This window comes from Paroedura picta, chromosome 18 (genome assembly GCF_049243985.1).
Source record: "Paroedura picta isolate Pp20150507F chromosome 18, Ppicta_v3.0, whole genome shotgun sequence".
Taxonomy (NCBI): Eukaryota; Metazoa; Chordata; class Lepidosauria; order Squamata; family Gekkonidae; genus Paroedura; species Paroedura picta.
In genome coordinates, this window is record NC_135386.1 from 6,609,672 (window position 1) to 6,628,969 (window position 19,298).

Consider the following 19,298-nt stretch of genomic DNA (forward strand, 5'->3'; position numbering starts at 1 on the left):
GGCTCGCCCGGCTTTCCTCTTCCTTGGACGTTTGAGCCCCACAACAGCCCTGTGAGGTAGACTCCGCGGAAAGGAGGAGTGATGACTTTCAACCAGGGTTGACATCTCCCCCCCCCCCTTCCTCAAGTCGCCATGGACTTCTGGATCAGAACTGCACCCCCCTCCCTCCTCCCAAACTTCTGAGCCCTCTACTCGCTTAAGGGCATCGCATTCCTGAAATAAATAAGTTCAGGAATGTAAGCCTGCAGCCAGCCTGCTGAGATCAGCAGCTGAATGGGGGATGCTTAGATGGGGGGGGGGGGTCAACAGTGGCTCATTCTTTCCGCCCCCCTCCCCTGCAGCAAGTTTATCCAAAATAGACCAAATCCAATCAATGATGGGCTAAGCTTGAAAGACAACAAGGCAAAACAGCTTCAGGAGATTTTGGAAGCCCCTGCTTGATGCTGCTCCCTGCTTACAATTGAGAGCCATGGTCCACAAGACCAAACCAGGTTCTTGGATTGGAAAGTGTCCTGAGAACTTTGCACCCTTCTTTGTTTCTCTCTCCCTCTGGACCAGGGGCAGTCAAACTGCGGCCCTCCAGATGTCCATGGACTAGCTGGCACGGTCTCATGGGAATTGTAGCCCATGGACATCTGGAGGGCTGCAGTTTGACTACCCCTGCTCCGGACAAACAAGAGACAAACAAAATATTCCACACTTTGGGGGCGGGGGGGGGGGCAAGTCTGATGGCTGCAGGAGAAAATCACCAAAAATACAATCAGAAAATCTGTGTTTGTGTGTGTGTGGGGGTGGGGATGGACAGTGTTGTCAAAAACAGAGAAGTGAGGCTGCTTTGCAGAATCCACCAACAGAAATAACCTCCCTAACAAAGGGTGAAAAAACACACTACTTTGAATTCGATATCCATCCAAGTCTCACTAGACACCAAGGCCTTCAAGAAATTCTACAAAGTCCTTGGGTCCCACACCAAACCCAGGTCTGGGTAGATTCAGGCGGAGAGCCATGGGTAGCCATGTGGGTCTAAAACCACAGAATTAAGCTTGAGTCCAGCGACACTTTTAAGACCAACAAAGTGTAATTCTCGGGAGAGCGGTATATAAATACAAATAAATATATAAGCTTTTTGTGTCTGCCTCTTTAAGACCAGGTGGCACCTTTAAAATCAACAGCGTTTCAATCTGCATGCACAAAGAATCTTAAATCCAGAATTAAACTTGAAAAGTGCCACTGGATTCAGTGCTAATAGGGGTGGGTGGGGAGCAAGGACTCCAGAATACAAGCTAGGCAGGAGCATGCCTAAGCAAGTCTACTCAGAAGTACATCCTATGTTATTCAATGGGGCTTACTCCCAGGAAAGCATCTTTAGGACTGCAGTCAAGAGCTAAAATAGGCCTTTAAAAGTGATTTGATCTTTTCTACAAATTATGTTCATATCAACCAGCACTAGGCAGATTTATGAAAAGAGGACTTTGTAAAATCTGCTCTTGCACTAAAGTATCCCTAGCTGAGATTCCTCTTCTTTTTTCCACAGCTGGGAACACATTTATCCAGTTTGCAACCATCTGACCTGTTCTGGCTTCTGCAAGGGGAAGCTACACATCTTGATTCGTTGTTCCCACAGCTCCTTTCTGAACTTAGAACTGTTGAAGCAGCCTGCTTAAGGAAGTGGAAGGGTCTACTCCGTGGTGGCACCGTGTTTGTGGAATGGCCTATCCCGATTTGGTGCTCTGCTCCTTCGGTGTTTAGATACCAGGTAAAGGAACCTTTCAAGCTTCAGCTGGCTTTGGGCTATGTTGGCGAACAGGTGAATTTAAACTTGTTTTCCTCTCCTTGGATCTATTCGTTCTAATTCTGCTTGCTTCTATTGCATTCTTCGGCCGTTGCTTAAAGCTCTTTATTGTTTGTGTCCAACCGCTCTGACTGGCTGCTTCAAACTGAATTGGCAAGGCAGGAGGCCAATACCTTAAAGGAATAGTTTACCCACCACGAGACCGCAAACCAGATACCCTCCCCAGCTGAAAACCTGTCCTCTTTGATATGTATCACTGTCATTCAGGCCCCAAAGCTTTGCAATGTGTTACTAACCTCTTGTGGCGCAGGGTGGTAAGGCAGCCGAAATGCTGTCTGAAGCTCTGACCATGAGGCTGGGGGTTCTATCCCAGCAGCCGGCTCAAGGTTGACTCAGCCTTCCATCCTTCCGAGGTCGGTAAAATGAGGACCCAGCTTGCTGGGGGGTAAAGGGTAATGACTGGGGAAGGCACTGGCAAACCACCCCGTATTGAGTCTGCCATGAAAACGCTGGAGGGCGTCACCCGAAGGGTCAGACATGACTCGGTGCTTGCACAGGGGATACCTTTACCTTTACTAACCTGATAGTAATACTAATAGTACTGATGATAGGCAGGGTTAGACTAGGACAGGCTTTCTCAACCAGGGTTTCGTGAAACCCTGGGGTTTCTTGATGGCCCTGGGAGGGTTTCCTGAATGGGAGTTAATTTTTTCACGTATTTTAAAAATATGTTAAACATTTATCGGATGATATGACCATATATAGTCATGTCGACTCACACAACCCCTCCCCAAATGGCCAAGGATGGGCCTGGAGGGGCGGGAAGGGAAGGGGAGGGGCCCCGGGTGGGCGTGTCCACCGCTCTGCTTCCCAACCGTATTCTGCACAGTCACATCCAGGTCAGCCAACAAGCTTCTTGGCAGAGTGGGAATTCGAACCTGGCCCTCCCCGAACCTAATCTGCCCCTTTAACCCAGGGATCCCCAACATTTTGAGCTGGTGAACACCTTCAGAATTCTGACCCCGGTGGTGGGCTGGATCACAGAATGGTTCAACGTAGGAGGCGGAGCCACGAAACCCACGGACAGGACCCCCAGATACTTTGTAAAAACACTCGGCAGATGCCAGGAAAGAATCATAGAATCATAGAGTTGGAAGGGGCTACACAGGCCATCTAGTCCAACCCCCTGCTCATAGAATCATAGAATCATAGAGTTGGAAGGGGCCACACAGGCCATCTAGTCCAACCCCCTGCTCATAGAATCATAGAGTTGGAAGGGGCCATTCAGGCCATCTAGTCCAACCCCCTGCTCAACGCAGGATCAGCCCTAAGCATCCTAAAACATCCATGAAAAGTGGATATCATAGAATCATAGAATCATAGAACCATAGAGTTGGAAGGGGCCACACAGGCCATCTAGTCCAACCCCCTGCTCAACGCAGGATTAGCCCTAAGCATCCTAAAGCAGGTGTTGACAGACACCGTGGTGCTTATGGGAACCCACGCTGGGGACCCCTGCTCTAACCACTCCACTGCACTCTCTAGTGAACATGCCTAGGCTTGGAGCCTTTGCATGTTCTCTCTCTGTGTCTTTCTCTCTGTGCCTCCTCCTGTCTTTTGATTCTGTTCATTTCCTGCCTCGGTACACCACATTCTGTCTTTTCCTCCTTTCTGCCTCCGGCATGCACAGTTGTCCGAAACAACAAGCCAGCGGGGCAAGAAATGTATAAGGCGACTGCTTGCAAGAAAGAGCTAACAGAGAAAGCCTTGAAGGCTTTAATTACTGCGCCGGTGCTCATGGGAGTGGGGAAATCGTATATCTAACTAGTAGTAATAACTAGGCCTGGCTAGTTATTTAAATGCTTTCCGCGGGGGTCCCGTTGGCGCACAATCGTCTCTGCTCCTGGAAATGCTCTCTCCAGGAAGCCCAGAATGGATTGCAGCTGCGAGCAAGAGTTCGCATGACTGGCCTAACGTTATTCGTTTTGTGATTCATTTAAGGGAAAGGGGGGGGGGGAGAAAGAAGGAAATGCCAGAATGAAATCACTTTGCGAGATGACTCATGGCCAGCCGCTGCATGTTCGCACTTATCGGCAGATGTTAGCAGGTGATTACGCTGGTGTGACCGCTGAACATTGCAGGTGCCGCTGAGGCTCAAAACAGGGACTGCGATAGTGGCCTACCTTGCAGAGGTGTTGTCAAAAGCGGCTGCCCATATCAGCCCCAGAATTTGGGCTAGTCACAGTCTTGATAGTGCTGTTCTCACAGAGCAGTAGTATCAGGGCTCTTTCAGCCCCATCTACCTCACAGGGTGTCTGTTGTGGGGAGAGGAAAGGGAAGGCGACTGTAAGCCGCTTTGAGACTCCTTCTGGTAGAAAAAAAAGACTCTTTTTCTCCTAAAAAGGAGGGGGGTACAAAAATCAGCTCTTCTCTTCTTCCATGTTTCTTCCGCGCATGTTATATATGGTTTTCCTTTTGTGTGGCCCACAGACATGAATTCGAGTGTTCCAGCAACTGTCCTGACAGGCCGCCTCTTCTCCATTCCATTTCTGGAGTCCCAGGGCAAGACATCACCAGCCTGCCTGTGTGTGTCTTTTTCAGTCATTTCCAAATATGTGCACATTTTACATCCCGCACAGCAAATGCACCAAACAAAATGTATGCAAACATTCCACAAATTGTAGCTACTTCCTGATCTGAAACACTCCCACCCACAAGGCATCCTATCTTTGGTGCTTTTCATATCCTTACACGTTTCCTACAGATTCCAAATGGACTTATTTTTTTAATTATATCTCATTACGTTTCAATGCAGGCTGTGCCTTTTCAAACGAGTAATCACATGGAAAGAGTTATTATCCAATAGTCCAATGGAAGGGAAGATTTATTGTTTAATAAGGAAGATTTGTCCAATTGAATGGAATTAAGAATGCCCCAAAGTTTGTTTAAACCTAAGGAGATATTATATCCATCCACCCACCCACCCACCCACCCACCCACCCACCCACCCATCCATCCATCCATCCATCCATCCATCCATCCATCCATCCATCCATCCATCCATCCATCCATCCATCCATCCATCCATCCATCCATCCATCCCCTTATTCTCCCAAAGGGAACCAAAAGCAGCTTGCATAATTCTCCTTTCCTCTATTCCATCCTCATAACACCCCTGTGAGGTAGGCTGGGCTGAGAGAGTGGGGAATTTGAACCTGGGCCTTCCAAATCCTACCTGCCTGATCACGTCTTATGTAGGGTCAAGGCTAGGGATGTCAGTCCCCAGGTGGGACCCGGGGATCCCCTGGGATTATAGTAGTTTACTGCAGTTCTAAGCCAATTTCTAGGAGCCATGGGTTCAAATGATGGGCAAGAAAGTTCCACTTAGATATTAGAAAGCATTTTCTGACAGGGAGGGCTGTCCAGAGATGGAATATGGAGGGCGGTAGAATCTCCTTCGATGGGAGTTTTTAGGAGCAGATTGGATGAGCATCAGTCAGGAGTGTGTGTTTCTTAAGCCCCGCGAAGGTGGGGGGCTGGACTGGATGGCCCTTGGCGGTCTCTTTCAGCTCTGTGTCATTCTGGTTCTCATCTCCAGGCAACAGAGATCAGTCCCCTGGAGCAGGGGTAGTCAACCTGTGGTCCTCCATGGGAGAGGAACAGGGGTGCGAATAATTCCATCCCCCAAACACCCTAGTGTTGGAGAAAGGCTGGGCTCTAAGGAGAGCCACGGGTGCCTGCCAACTGCAAACCACCTCCCTTCTCTCTCCGCAAAACAGGAGAGAGAAAAATTAAATGCGGCTTCTGAAGCAGGGAGTTCCACCTGTTCTCTCGGCGGAAATATTTCCTTCGGGGCATCCGTGCTGCGCAAGTCCAACCGTTCCTGCAGGCGTGTTTCCAGAGAGCAGGGAGGGAGCCGATGTTGTTTCCTTTTCCTCCCCCTCCTTGCCTCTCTTAGAACACCGCAAACAGGTCTTCCCCTTGCATGCATTGGTTGAAAGCCGCAAAGAGTCAAGCCGCTCACCGTGGCCAGGGGAGAACGCAGGGACCACCTGAGCTCTCTGCAAAAGCTGCTTTGATGCTCAGCCAGGTTCCATCAGACCCCGAAACCGTCCCCGCCTTGCCGGGAGTCGAGGTCATCTCTGTTTCCCGAGCAGGTTGCATATGGGAGGGAGGGACCTGCAACTTTGCATGAGCGGGCAAAAGCGGAGGAGTGCTGGTTGCTAGGAAACAATACAAGTGGCTGTACCTTAACTTTCTCTGACGGGTGGTTGGCTGGCGTCCCTGCCTTTCTCCTCGCATTCCTTAGAATCCCTTTCGCTTGTTGGAATTGCAAAATAACAGCTGGGAGTCCCGACTGGGTGCTGAAGGAGGGGGTGGGTGGCAGGGGGGGTGGGCGGTGGGGAGCGCTACTGGTTCCAGTTTGGTTCCCAGGGCTCTTCTCTTTGATGCCGTCCAGCGGATTGCAAGTGGCCCGCTGCTGAGAAGCTAAAATGGCCCCAGAGCATCGTCCGCCTGCGCCCCTTTTGACCAGTGGCTCAGCGGGCATTGTCGTTGCTCATGACTGAGTGGGATGGCCACTGAGATGTAGGTGGGTGTGTGCACCTGAGCTAAATCCCCCATCCTCTAGAGCTGCCGTTTTCAATTTTCCCTGTTGAGAAGCCCCTGGATATTCTTCAGGCTTTGAGAAACTCCGGAAGTGGGATGGGATTGAGCAGAATAGGGTTGGGAGGCAGCTGTGTGGAGCCTGTGCTGTGCTGCCAATCTGCCACTGCACCTTCTGTCCTGCAGCTCCCTCCTGTTCTTCCCTTCTCATCAAACCTGGGTCTCCAGATTAGGGCCTGCCACTCCTAATCAAGGACGCCAAGCTGGTCAGTGCCTTTAAGGCAGCTTCACATGCTCACGTGAACGTGGTTCTTCCAGATCTTGGTCTGGAGACACTGTAAGCACGATACCTGCCTGGCTGATGGAAAGCATCCTGATAGTTAGAGCGGTTTCTCAGTGGAACAGGCTTCCTCGGGAGGGGGTGGGTTCTCCATCTTTGGAGATTTTTAAACAGAGGCTGATTCTGTGAAGGCTCAAGGGGGTGGCAGGTGACAGTGGATGAGCGGTACGGTTGTGAGTGTCCTGCATAGTGCAGGGGGTTGGACTAGATGACCCAGGAGGTCCCTTCCAACTCTATGATTCTATGATTGAGTAGTTCCATTCATGGACCTGATTAGTCAGTGTCTACTGACTTATCTTCTTTGGCCCTCGCCATGTGCTTGCCCGGCTTCAGCCTCCATGGGCCCACTGTGCTCTGTCCGTGGTCCTGACTCAGTCTTGGCTGCCGACTTCACCCTGCGGATACTTACCCTGCCCAACACGGTCCTTAGCCCAAGCCTGTCGCTGGGCGGGGTCTTCTCTGTAGGCTTCAGCCTTGAATGGAGAATCGGTTGCCGAATGGCCAACCAAGCTGTCAGTTTTGCAAATTGGAAAGGGAGGGGAAAAAAATATTGTTTCTGCTCCTGAATAATGAAGTTGTAGGTTTTCTTGGCATAGGAACGGACTGGGTGGATTGATGTTGGTCGCTCCTGAAAGCTTGTTGCAGTAGAGAAAGATGGGATCTTGTGTTGAGAGAAACAGAAAATCTATACTTCCTCCCGCCGGCGTACCTTAGTAGACAGGCGGAAAGCTTGCTAGCGGATTGTTTCTCAGGGCTCTTTTATCACCAAAGAATTAGCCCATTTCTGCAGGGCTCTGTAAAACAGAATTCATTTTGCTTCATTCCGACTCTCTGGTATTCATTACAAATCTTTTTCAGGGAAAGGTTCCACTGTAAGAAGAAGAAGAAGAGTTGGTTCTTATATGCCGCTTTTCCCTACTCGAAGGAGGCTCAAAGCGGCTTACAGTCGCCTTCCCTTTCCTCTCCCCACAACAGACACCCTGTTGTGTAAGCCATAAACCTTTGATTCTCGTGCTGCTGCAAAGGAAAATTCTCTTCTGCTCCTGGGACTTGCTACTAGCTATGGCGGCTGAGGGGAACCTCCACATTCAGAGGCACAAAACCTCTGAATCCCAGAGCCGGGAGGCAACATCAGAGGAAGGCCTCGGCCTTTCTGTCCTGTTGTTGGCCCTCCAGAGGAGCTGTCTGGCCACTGTGTGAGGCAGAATGATGAAGAGTATTGTTCTAATCCAGTAGGACTCCTCTTATGTCCCTCCCTTTGTGGTTTTGCACAGGGGTTGCCAACTGACCAGAAACAAACCAGCTAGGCCTGCCTTTCTGCCGTCAGGCACCAGCAGGGACAGCTTTTAAAGGCACAGCACTAAACAAGACCGTCTGCTAAGTTCTATAGGGCAAAGGCAGAAGGATCAGCAACAGGGAATTGCCAGAAAGTCAAGAACCCGACAACCCTTCCAGGAACGCCGGCTCTTTGATTTACTCTCTGTTCACAGATAGTCAAGAGACCTGGGGAGTTTTCTGTTGTTTCCAGGAAAAGCGTTGCTATCTAGAGCTGCAGGCAAGAGCCACTTGATAGCATATTGCACCCCAGACTGGTCCTCCAGTGTCCGTTTATGTTTCTCCCTGTGCAGGCACAATCATTCCCTTCCCTTCCACACGGCAAAGAACCAGACTCGCCTAGAGACCAATTAGAAAGAGTCTCTGGCTGCAAACTCCACAGGCAGTGTCCCACAATCCCTGAGAGAGGCGGAGAGTTCTTGGCGACAGAGAAGAGTCAGGTTTGTTCCAAAGCTGGAGTTTGGTCGAAGCCAAAGGCACCTCTTTGGGGCTGGGGGGCTACCAGCGTGAATGCAATAAACAACAATCAGAACAGGCCTCTTGTGTCTCAAAGCACCCAGCAGGCCTCTTGTGTCTCAAAGCAGCTTGCCATCCCCTCCCCTTCCTCTGTGACATAGGGGAGACTAGGAGAGCTCTGAGAGAACTGTGTCTGGCCCAAGGTCACCCGGGTGGCTGTGTGTGGAGGAAGACTGAGGAATCCCACCTGGCTGCCGCTTTTAACCACTTCAACAAGCCGTACATCCGAATCGGGCCCAAACCCCTCCTCGTGGAGAACGGCCTTGAAAAACAATCGCCGTTTAGAGATGAACGTGGCCAATGTTCCCCACACGAACGAAACCCGTGGGCGGTTTCTTCTGATCCTGCTTCCCATCTGACCGAGGCCGTCCTTCAGAATTGTTTACGAATCCCGAAATGCCCCTTCCCCCCTCCTGACTCATCGGTCACTAACCTGATCCAAAGCCGGTATACATTTCTGGCCAGCTTGTTTACATGCGAGAGAGGTGTGGGTGGCATTGAAGCACCGCAACCTGTCTTTGGGCCTTCTGTTTCGTTGTGCTCGTGTGTGTGTGTTTTCCCCGCACACATCCCTCCACGAGCTTTGTTTCCTTCGCACACGGATCTGGGTCTTTTCGGGAATGCGGCGGAAACATTCTGCACCGGTTCCCTCGCTGCCATTCCCTTGATCTTTAGCAAGCTTCAAAAGTCGGCAGGAAGGGGAGCTGTGCTCTTGTTTCTTGGCGGAGGATTGGATACTGCCTGGGTTTTTCAAGGTTTCAAGGGAAGCTGCTAAGCCAAAGTGGTTTGCAATGTCTCCCTTGGTGGCCTTGGTGGTTTTGTGGACCCTCCTGCCTGAAAGAAGTGCACAGAACCTGTCCTGTGTCCTTCCTGCTTTGCTTCCAAGATCTAGGGTCACTCGCTCAGGGTTGGGAGATACCTGGAGACTTTGGGGACGGAGCAGGGAGTGGGCAAGGGTTGGGGCAGAGAGAGGCCTCAATGGAATATAATACTGCGTTGGTGTAGTGGTTTGGTTGGAGTGGTTAGGAGAGCAGAATTCTAAGCTGGCGAGCTGGGTTTGATTCCCCGCTCCCCCACATGCAGCCAGCGGGGTGACTTTGGGCTCACCATGGCACTGATAAAGCTGTTCTGACCGAGCAGTGATATCAGGGCTCTCTCAGCCTCACCCACCTCACAGAGTGTCTGTTGTGGGGAGAGGAAAGGGAAGGCGAACGTAAGCCGCTTTGAGACGCCTTCAGGTAGAGAAAAGCAGCATATAAGAACCAACTTTTCTTCTTCTTCAATAATATCAGGGCTCTCTCAGCCTCCCTTCCCTCACAGGGTGTCTGTTGTGGGGAGAGGAAAGGGAAGGCGACTGTAAGCCGCTTTGAGCCTCCTTCGGGTAGAGAAAAGCAGCATCTAAGAACCAACTCTTCTTCTGTAATCTCAGGGCTCTCTCAGCCTCACCTCCCTCACCGGGTGTCTGTTGTGGGGAGAGGAAAGGGAAGGCGACTGTAAGCCGCTTTGAGCCTCCTTCGGGTAGAGAAAAGCGGCATCGAAGAACCAACTCTTCTTCTTCTTCTGTAATCTCAGGGCTCTCTCAGCCTCACCTCCCTCACCGGGTGTCTGTTGTGGGGAGAGGAAAGGGAAGGCGACTGTAAGCCGCTTTGAGCCTCCTTCGGGTAGAGAAAAGCGGCATCTAAGAACCAACTCTTCTTCTTCTTCAGTAATATCAGGGCTCTGTCAGCCTCACCTCCCTCACCGGGTGTCTGTTGTGGGGAGAGGAAAGGGAAGGCGACTGTAAGCCGCTCTGAGCCTCCTTCGGGTAGGGAAAAGCGGCATATAAGAACCAACTCTTCTTCGTCTACTACGGCATATTAACCTTCCCCTCCTAACTGCCGAGGCGGGGGCATTTAATCTGGCCAGAATGAATTCTCTCAAAAAGCTCTGGGAAGCCAAAGAGTAGGTATAGGAGGGGAGAAACCTTGGAGGGAGAATCCCCCTCCAAAACTGAGATGCTCTAATCGAGCTCGAATCGCTGCTCTTTGGTGATCAACTGATTTGATGCAATTGCTGCACGAAAGCCCAGGTCTTGGATGGGAGCCAAGTGACCCTCGAGAGCCAAGGGTTTCTCAAAGTCACCCTCCGACCCTATTGACCTCTCAGAGCCCCCTTTCCAAGAGTGCCCGACAGCCCTTGTGGAACAAGTCCGGCTTAACGAACAGGACAACTGCTTGTAACCAAGCCCTTGCCTCGGGGGGAAGTTGGCCGGCGTGAATAATCTACCGTTTTAGCATTTCGCGAGGGACTCTTCGGGCCAGCCGTTGTTACTTGGAGATGGGCAGCTGGCAAATTATTTTTGATAGGCACATTACGAGGGAGAAGGTCATTCCGGTCCTCTGCCTTTGATGCGGCGGCACAGCTGGATGGCTACGAGTCTGTCGAGTGCTAGAATGTGGTTCACTGGGCAGTCGATCTGAAGGCGTTGCAGAACCGGTGCTCATGCGCATGATGCCCAACGATTATGGCTATTTATACAGCCCGGTCTGCTGTGGGCCCATCGACCAAAGAGCCTCAGCAAACAGGACAAGTGCCTGACCCAAGGAGCTTGCCGGTTAAATTTTGGACCTTTTGCCCTCCGTCAACACAATTGAGCCCTAATATCCCCCTCCCTTTGGATGTGATCCCTGTTTACCTGTGGTGGACCCTCCTGCTTGAAAGAGGGTGAGGTGCACGGATTTCCCATATTTCTCTGTCCTTCCCAGATTTCACATGCGATATTTGGGCACTCCCCTTGTGTGGGTGTCGTGGACCAGCCAGCGCCAACGGAGTCCAGTGATGCAGAGGAGGACTTGGAGGCAGGAGCAGCCAGAAGGCCAGTCCCCAAACCACAGCCAGTAGCAGAGACATTGCAGGAGGAAGCAGTCTCTGAGGAACCAGACATGGATCTGCAACCAGGGCCCATTCCGCACATGTAGAATAATGCACATTGAGTGTGCTTTTGCAGCTGGATTTTCCTGTGCAGAATAGGACAATCTGCTTCTAAAGTGCATTGAAAGCGCATTAACCAATGGGTGCGGAATGGACCCAGGTCTCAGTACAACGGCCCAGAGTGGGCAACAGAGAATAATTTGTTGGTCAGCTCACCTCTCCTCTCACCAGGAGAGAACTGCAAAAGACACAGTGCCACGGGGAAACCGCCCGGAAGCCATTTTTATTATAAAAGAGTGGACTTAGAACGTAAGCCTCTAAGTTTGGAGGAGTTTAAGATTGTTTCTGCGTTCTCCCCCCCTCCCCCCTTCTCGTTTCGTCTGTGCTGTTGAATACAAAACGCAGATAACAATCATAAAAGATCCTGGCGTACGAGAACAGATGTTCCGTGGCACAGTTCAAGCTCAAAATGGGAAGGAAACAAGCCTCCTCTTATTTTCTAATGAGGAATAATAGGAGCTCTAAGCCGGACATTTCATGTCTCCATTATTCTCAAAGGGGGAGGAAAACCATAAACACCATTAAAGAAGAGCGCAATGAAAAGTGCTTCCTGCTCGTCCCTTTTTTTTAATCGCAAGAGCTCTGTTGTTTGGTCTGTATTGGGGACAGGGCAGATCATCAGCTGGGTGCCCCTTGTGCCTCTGAAGCGGCATATTCCGTTCCTCTAGCATCCCGCCTGGAGAAGTGCAAAATGGAGCCATGACAGCCATGGCAGAAAGATCCTGCTCTGTAATCCTCATTTAAGCCCAACACTTTTCCTGAGGTCCAAACTGTATGAGACTTTGAAGATCCAGGAACGCATGAAGCTGCCGTATAGAGAGGCAGATTCTTGGTCCATCAAAGCCATTGGCAGCGGCTTTCCGGGGTCTCAGGCTGAGGGTCTTTCCCATCGTTGAGTGGATCTTTTAACCGGAGATACCGGGGATTGAACCTGGGACCTTCTGTGTGCCGAGCCAATGCTCTGCCACTGAGCTGCAGCCCAGTCTGAGTCCTAAGCAGAGTTACACCGTTCTAAGAGAGCCAGCTTGGTGGGTGGGCAAACAGTGGCTCTCCAGATGTCCGTGGACTACAATTCCTGTGAGCCTCTGATAACAAAGCTGGCAGGGGATTGTGGGAATTGCAGTTCATGGACATCTGGAGAGCCACAGTTTGGCCACCTACAGCGACCTCACAGGGTGTCTGTTGTGGGGAGAGGAAGGGAAGGCGATTGTAAGCCGCTCTGAGACTCCTTTGGGTAGTAAGATGCAGGGTATACAAACCAGCTCTTCTTCTTCTAAGTCCACTGCATCATCTCCCCCATTGCTCAGAAAATGAGATTACCTCAAGAACGCAACGCTAGTTTTCTAGCTGCTCAATCCAAAATATTAATTCAATTCCCTACTGAGAGATGTAATCATTTGGGGAACTTCACTGGGCAAAGGAGTTGTCGCACCGAATCGGATCAATCATTAGCTGAGATATTGGATTTAAACTGACGTGTTTTATGTATGGCCGGTTATACTGGCGGGTATCGTTTGGATCTGTATGCCAGCCAAGAGTATCAGTCAGAAAATGCTTGTGTCCTAGGAAACCTATTCGTTTTTAGAGTTCCAAAGGACCTTTGGTGATTTTTGGCAATTGTAGAAAGGGATGGAATATTGGGCACTAGGATATCTGGTATCAGTGGCTTCTCTGCACATCAAAGCCTCAGAGCTTTTAGTCCCAAAATGTTGCTGATCACCAAGGAGCTTCTAGACTTGAGTCTAGACCAGGCTTTCTCAACCAGGGTTACATGAAGCCCTGGGGTTTCTTGACAGCACTGGAAGGATTTATTTCCCATATATTTTTAAATCTGATAAACATTTATCTGGTGATATGGCCATATATGGTCATGTGACCCCTTCCTCCCCAAACTGGCCAATGATGGGCTTGGGGTGGTGGTGAAAGGGGAGGGGCATCAGGTGGGCGTGTCCACAGTTCTGCTTCCCAACCATCTTCTTCACAATTGCACCACTTCCGGGGTTTTCTCAAAGCCTGAAGGATGTTTCAGGGGTTTCTCTATAGTCAAAAAGTTGAGAAAGGTTGATCTAGACCAACGTGGCTACACTCTACAATTACTCTTTGTATTATTTTCCTTCTACAATCAAATTCCTTCTCTCTTTTCTGTTCTTTTGGCCAGGGGCAGTCAACCTGTGGTCCTCCAGATGTTCATGGACGACAATTCCCATGAGAATTGGGAATTCATGGGAATTGTCATCCATGGACATCTGGAGGACCACAGGTTGACTACCCCTGCTTTAGGCCACCGGCCTTGTGATGTCTCTCGTCCACTTCCAAGTGGAAATCACCATGGGCCACGAGCTTTTCTTTGAACCGAGCAGAGGGGGGGACGTGTTCTTATTGAGAAAGGTGCTGTTTTTGTTTTATTTTTAATAAAATCCTCCATGTATCACGAGGACAGAGGAAACGTTCATCTCCTTTGAAAAATGGTGACTCTGTATAAATGAGTTGAGTGTCGCCAAAGAGAGGGGGGGGGGAGAATCAAAATGAAATACCGTTTCCCTACCAGACACATTAGCTATCTTTGACAAGTCATAAAGCAGGACTGCAAACTGCGCCTCCCGCACTAGCCCGCCTGATTTGAAGAGACGCACCTGGGATTTGGTTTTATGTGTCATCGGGCTACCTGCATTCAGGATTGATGCTCCAATAAAAGAGCCATAACAGAGCCTCTGCGCCTCCAGAGGATGGAGAGCAACAGTTTTAAAATGAAGGAACTGTCGGGAGAGACAGTCCTGGCTTGAGATTGTCCATTGGAACAGGGGTCGTCCACCTGTGGTCCTCCAGATGTCCGTGGACTACAATTCCCAGGAGCTCCCTGCCAGAGGGGGGTTGTGCTAGACTGAGTGGAAAAGCTGTCTGGGCCCAAATAAAGCAGCCGGCCTTCCCGCCACCCAACATTTAGAAGGAGACTCCTTGTCTGGGTGCAACGAAATCTCAATATTCCGAGCAGAAGGCGCAGGCAGGCCTCGTGGCCGAAATCAGGCTGGGGGAAAGTCTTCAGAAAACAATCCGTCGGGCCCAGACAGTCGGAATTCGAGGGCCCCCGACCATGGGAGTTGGAGCAGTCGAAAAATCTGCCCAGCAGATGCCTTTCATTTTCTTTCGCTTGTCAAGGGTTGAGCAACCCGGGATGCAAGGGGGGGCAGGGGAGAGGGGAATGACTATGCAGCAAATCCTTTGGAACACTCATATTTCAGAGGCATTCCCGCGAAACCGGTGACACGGCTTAGAGAGGAAGCAAGGAGAGATGTGGATTTACAGGAACGCCAGCGCGATGGTTGCCAGATGTCCGGGGCTTGAACAAGCCCCAAATGTTTCACTTTACCCCAGCTATAAAAGTCCCGGCCTCCCAAGTCAGGAGGGTTTGTTCTGAACAGGAAGTGATGCAGACCACGATTCTGATAGGAAGAGAGCAAAGTATGCCTGGGTGGCTGAGAGGAGCCTCCATTTCCAGAGGCACGACACCTCTGAATCCCAGAGCCACAAGGCAACTTTGTGGGCCTCTCTGCTCTGTTGTTGGCTCTCCAGAGGAACTGGCTGGCCAGAGAGTGAGACAGGCATCTGGACTGGATGGACCACTGGTCTGATCCAGCAGAACCCTTCTTATCTACTTATAAAGCATTGGCCTCCATACCCTGTTCTTGGCGGAATCTGAGTTCCAGTTGTATCCGAAAAACTGTGACACATGAAAGCTGGATTCTGTTTGGCTTTCAGGTGCTCCTGGACTCTCGCTGTTTTCAGAAGTGAGCAGTGGCTCATGAAAGCTCCTACCATGCATTTTGTCTTTAAGGTGCTCCTGGACTCTCGCTTGCTCTTTTCAACTACTGAACTGAAATAACCGCACTTAAGATCCCAACCAGGAGGGGGTCTGGTCCATGAACGACGGAGCGTCATCTCCGTGCCCTGTGCATGTGAAGAGGAAAGGGGGCTATCTGCCACGATTTGTGCTTCCTAGTAGCTTTAACATCAAAATTCTTCAGAGTCACTCTGAGTGACTCTGCATAGTGCAGGGGGTTGGACTAGATGACCCATGAGGTCCCTTCCAACTCTTTTCCGCTAGTGTTGCAAAAGTGTAGTGCTTTCCAGAGGGTGAATCCACTTTTTGGGATTTTCCTGGAAGCGCTACAACGAAGCGCTTTTTGCGGATCGGTTTCAGGAGTGTGGCAGATTGTCTACGACGTTGTGCACAACTGCATTTTAGTAGCGATTACAATTTGCCACGCTCCTGCTACAATGAATCTGTGCGGAATGGCCCTATGATTCTAGGATTCTAGTCCACTCTAAGCCCGTGGATTTCAGCGTGTTTAGACTGGGGTACCTCTGCACAGGATTGCACCACCAATCCTATTCTTTGCAAGAAAGACCCGTGGGTCCTGTACTACGCCTCCGCAAGAACTCTGTTTGCTTCAGGTGTGGTTTCGAACGATCGGCATATTTCCATCATCAGCTCCAGACACTTCTGCTTATGCTCGGCATGAGCAATGTTTATTACGCATGTATATATATATATATATTTTAAAAAGCTTCAGATGGGTTGCTATTGGAAACCACAAACAGGGAATCTGGAAGGGTTGGTTGTTACATGCACTCTCGACAGCCCCCAGCAAACTGACTTCGGCTGCAGTGCAAGACAGACGGGCCCTCGAGAACTCTTTATGCAGGGCCGTTTTCAGTGGTAACTCTCTGATTCTGAAATAGCTAGAACGTAGCCTCCATAAATGGCTTCCTTACCTCCCAGAACCGACTGGGCCTCTGCAATCGATGTCCAACTGATCAGGCATATAGAGCATGCCTGCAAAACCATCCGAGTGGCATGTTTGGCAAAGCAGCAGTTTCGGCTGTGCAAATTCAAAAGCCAGGTCTAGGAATGAAATCACCTTACTGAGCATTTAGAAGAAGAAGGAGAGTTGGGTTTTTATATCCTGCTTTTCAGCGCCTGAAGGAGTCTCAAAGCGGCTTATGATTGTCTTCCCTTTCCTCTCCCCGCAACGCACGCCCTGTGAGGGGGGGGGGGTGAGGCTGAGAGAGCTCTGACAGGACTGCTCTGTGAGAAAAGCACTATCAGGGCTGTGACGAGCCCAAGGTCACCCAGCTGGCTGCATGTGGAGGAGCGGGGAATCCAACCAGGCTTGCCAGATTAGAAGGCACTGCTCTTAACCACTACACCACTCTGGCTCTGTTAAGAAAATAGGCTGATGCTTCTCATAATTGCGGGCCAGTCTACATCCTCATATGTAATACTCAAGTGTGGCTTCATCTGTGGATGAAGAAAGGCTGACTTAAATAAGTATCTGATTTACTGTGTATTTTAAACCTTTTGTAGGCTGTCCTGAACCTCTGGGGTTGTGGGGTATATTAATAGAATAGAATAGAATAGAATAGAATAGAATAGAATAGAATAGAATAGAATAGAATAGAATAGAATAGAATAGGGTGGGTGGGTGGGTGGGTGGATGGATGGATGGATGGATGGATGGATTGGATGGGTTGGTGGGTGGGTGGGTGGATGGATTGGATGGGTGGGTGGGTGGGTGGATGGATTGGATGGATTGGATGGATTGGATGGGTGGGTGGGTGGATGGATGGATGGATGGATTGGATAGGTGGGTGGATGGATGGATGGATGGATTTTATAGAGACCACTCTCCAAAGCAGCCATCTGCTCCATGGGAACTGAGGTTGGTCATCAGATCTCCAGATGCTGCCTGGAAACTGGCAACCCTAGTTGGGTCCAGTAGTCAGGCAGGGTCTCTTGCCCCAGTCACAAAGCTGGTGGGTTCCAGTTCCCGAGTGAGAAAAGAGATAAACCAGATTCCGTCGGCACAGATGAACAATGGCTCTTGGATCTTATTTGTTGTGCACTCCTCTTCAGGGCAAAACCAAACGTTGTGAATTCCTAAGCGGGATATGCCATTCTTTGGGACTGGTGTGAGTTCAGTTCGCTATCTGCTTTTCTTGGGGAAATGTCAACACTCTTCTTGACTAATGGCAAATCTTTACAAACAGTGCAATTGATCAAGACCTGTGTGTGATGTTGTTTGTTCGGGTTTCAAAAAATCTGATTTGGGATTTCATTGGGGGCGGAGGGAGCCAGCCACAACCTTGATCTGTTAATAGTTTAACTTTAAAATAAAATCAAAGCAGGGGTGGGGTGGGGGGCTCATTGTTTGCATTCTAGTTGAGGCCCCGGCCAGCCTCTGTGGCTAGCGATTCCCTTCTGCCTGCCGTTTGCCGGCTTGCGGTTGTTTTGAAAAGATGTTTTCAATTAGCCGGGATCGAAGAAGGCCAAAGATGGTTATCTGGTGTGATGCCTTCACCGGCAAAATATTGTCCCGAGAATAGTAAAAACGCAGACGGGGAGTTGTTTTGCAAATTTCAAGAATACCTGTTCCCAAAGTGAAGAATGGTGCAAGACCTTTTTCTAGGACTGGGGGATCAATCCCAAAGCACTGCATGGAATCTCCCAGAAGTGGTCATCCAGCTGGCTAGTTGGTATTTAAAACAAAAACAAAAAACCAGGGGGCCGGTGGGGGGAGGACTCAACCAGTTCTCGGGCGACTATTTCAATAATCCCGAATCTGCTGCTCCAGGAGGGAAGACAGGATGCGTGGCAGACTAAACTGGATTCTGTGGCGATGGATGGAGACAAATTTCAGGCAGCTGGGTCAGGCAAGCAGGAAAAGTAAAAGGCCAGCGCTCTCTTTGGAAAGAATACAGTGAATCCGATGGATTGCCAGGGCTTATCGAGACAGATGCCCGTTCTGCCCCCACCCGACACGTAGATAGCGGCAGGGAAACGTCGTAAATATGAATGAGGTCTCAGATTAGGTTCAGATTACGAAGTAGGTAAAGGAAGAAAAAGAAGACTTGGTTCTTCTATGCCGCTTTTCTCTACCTGAAGGAGTCTCAAAGTGGCTTACAGTTGCCTTCCCTTTCCTCTCCCCACAACAGACACCCTGTGAGGGAGGTGAGGCTGAGAGAGCCCTGAGAGAACTGTTATATGAAAACAGCTCTAAAAGAACTGTGACTGGCCTAAAGCCACCGGGAACCGGAACTGGCTGGCAACATTGTTTCACCCTTCTCCAATTTATTCTTCCAACAACCTTACAAGGTAGGCGAGATCTAAGAGATGGCCCAAAGTCGCCCAGCAAGCTTCTGAGGCAGAGTGGGCATTCCAAGTGGGGCCTTCCAGTTAACATCTGCAGGGCGGGGAGAGTAGGGAAGAATAGACTAGATTGGGTTCCACCCGCTGAACTTTGAATCCTATTTAAGTCTGTATATTGTATGCCACATGCAATTTCCCTTCCCGTCCAGAATAATGCACTTATCCCGTCATTTATTTCATTCACGTCCGAGTGCGGGAATCAATTTAGGGAGGAGGTAATGAAATTTGAGAGCAACCTCCCGAGCTCAGGGTGGACTTCACAAAGCACCGCATGAAATGCTGCCTTGTCACCTACAGTTTCCTCCTGGGGTGTTTGTGGTGTTTAAACCCTAAGCTATCATTTGTCATCTGCCCATCGGGGTCCCTATGGCTCCCTTTGGCCATATCATGCGCTCCAACTCAACGGGAAGAGCAATTGTGCTAGGATCGGTCGGTGGGGAAAAGGCCGACAAAGAACATAGTGGTTGGATACGATCAAAATGGACACTGTTCCGAACATTGCGCATCTAAAAGAAGCAGTGCAAGATCGTAGA

General features: G+C 50.0%; 1 protein-coding gene across 1 annotated transcript in view; it reads left to right on the forward strand.

Moving 5' to 3' along the window:
- AP4E1 (adaptor related protein complex 4 subunit epsilon 1) overlaps positions 1–19,298 on the forward strand; it is a 117,212-nt gene that overhangs the window by 66,515 nt on the left and 31,399 nt on the right. Inside the window, exon 13 of the mRNA XM_077318075.1 lies at positions 1,535–1,756. The gene's annotated coding sequence lies outside the window, so the exon portion shown is untranslated. The remainder of the gene's footprint in view (positions 1–1,534; positions 1,757–19,298) is intronic.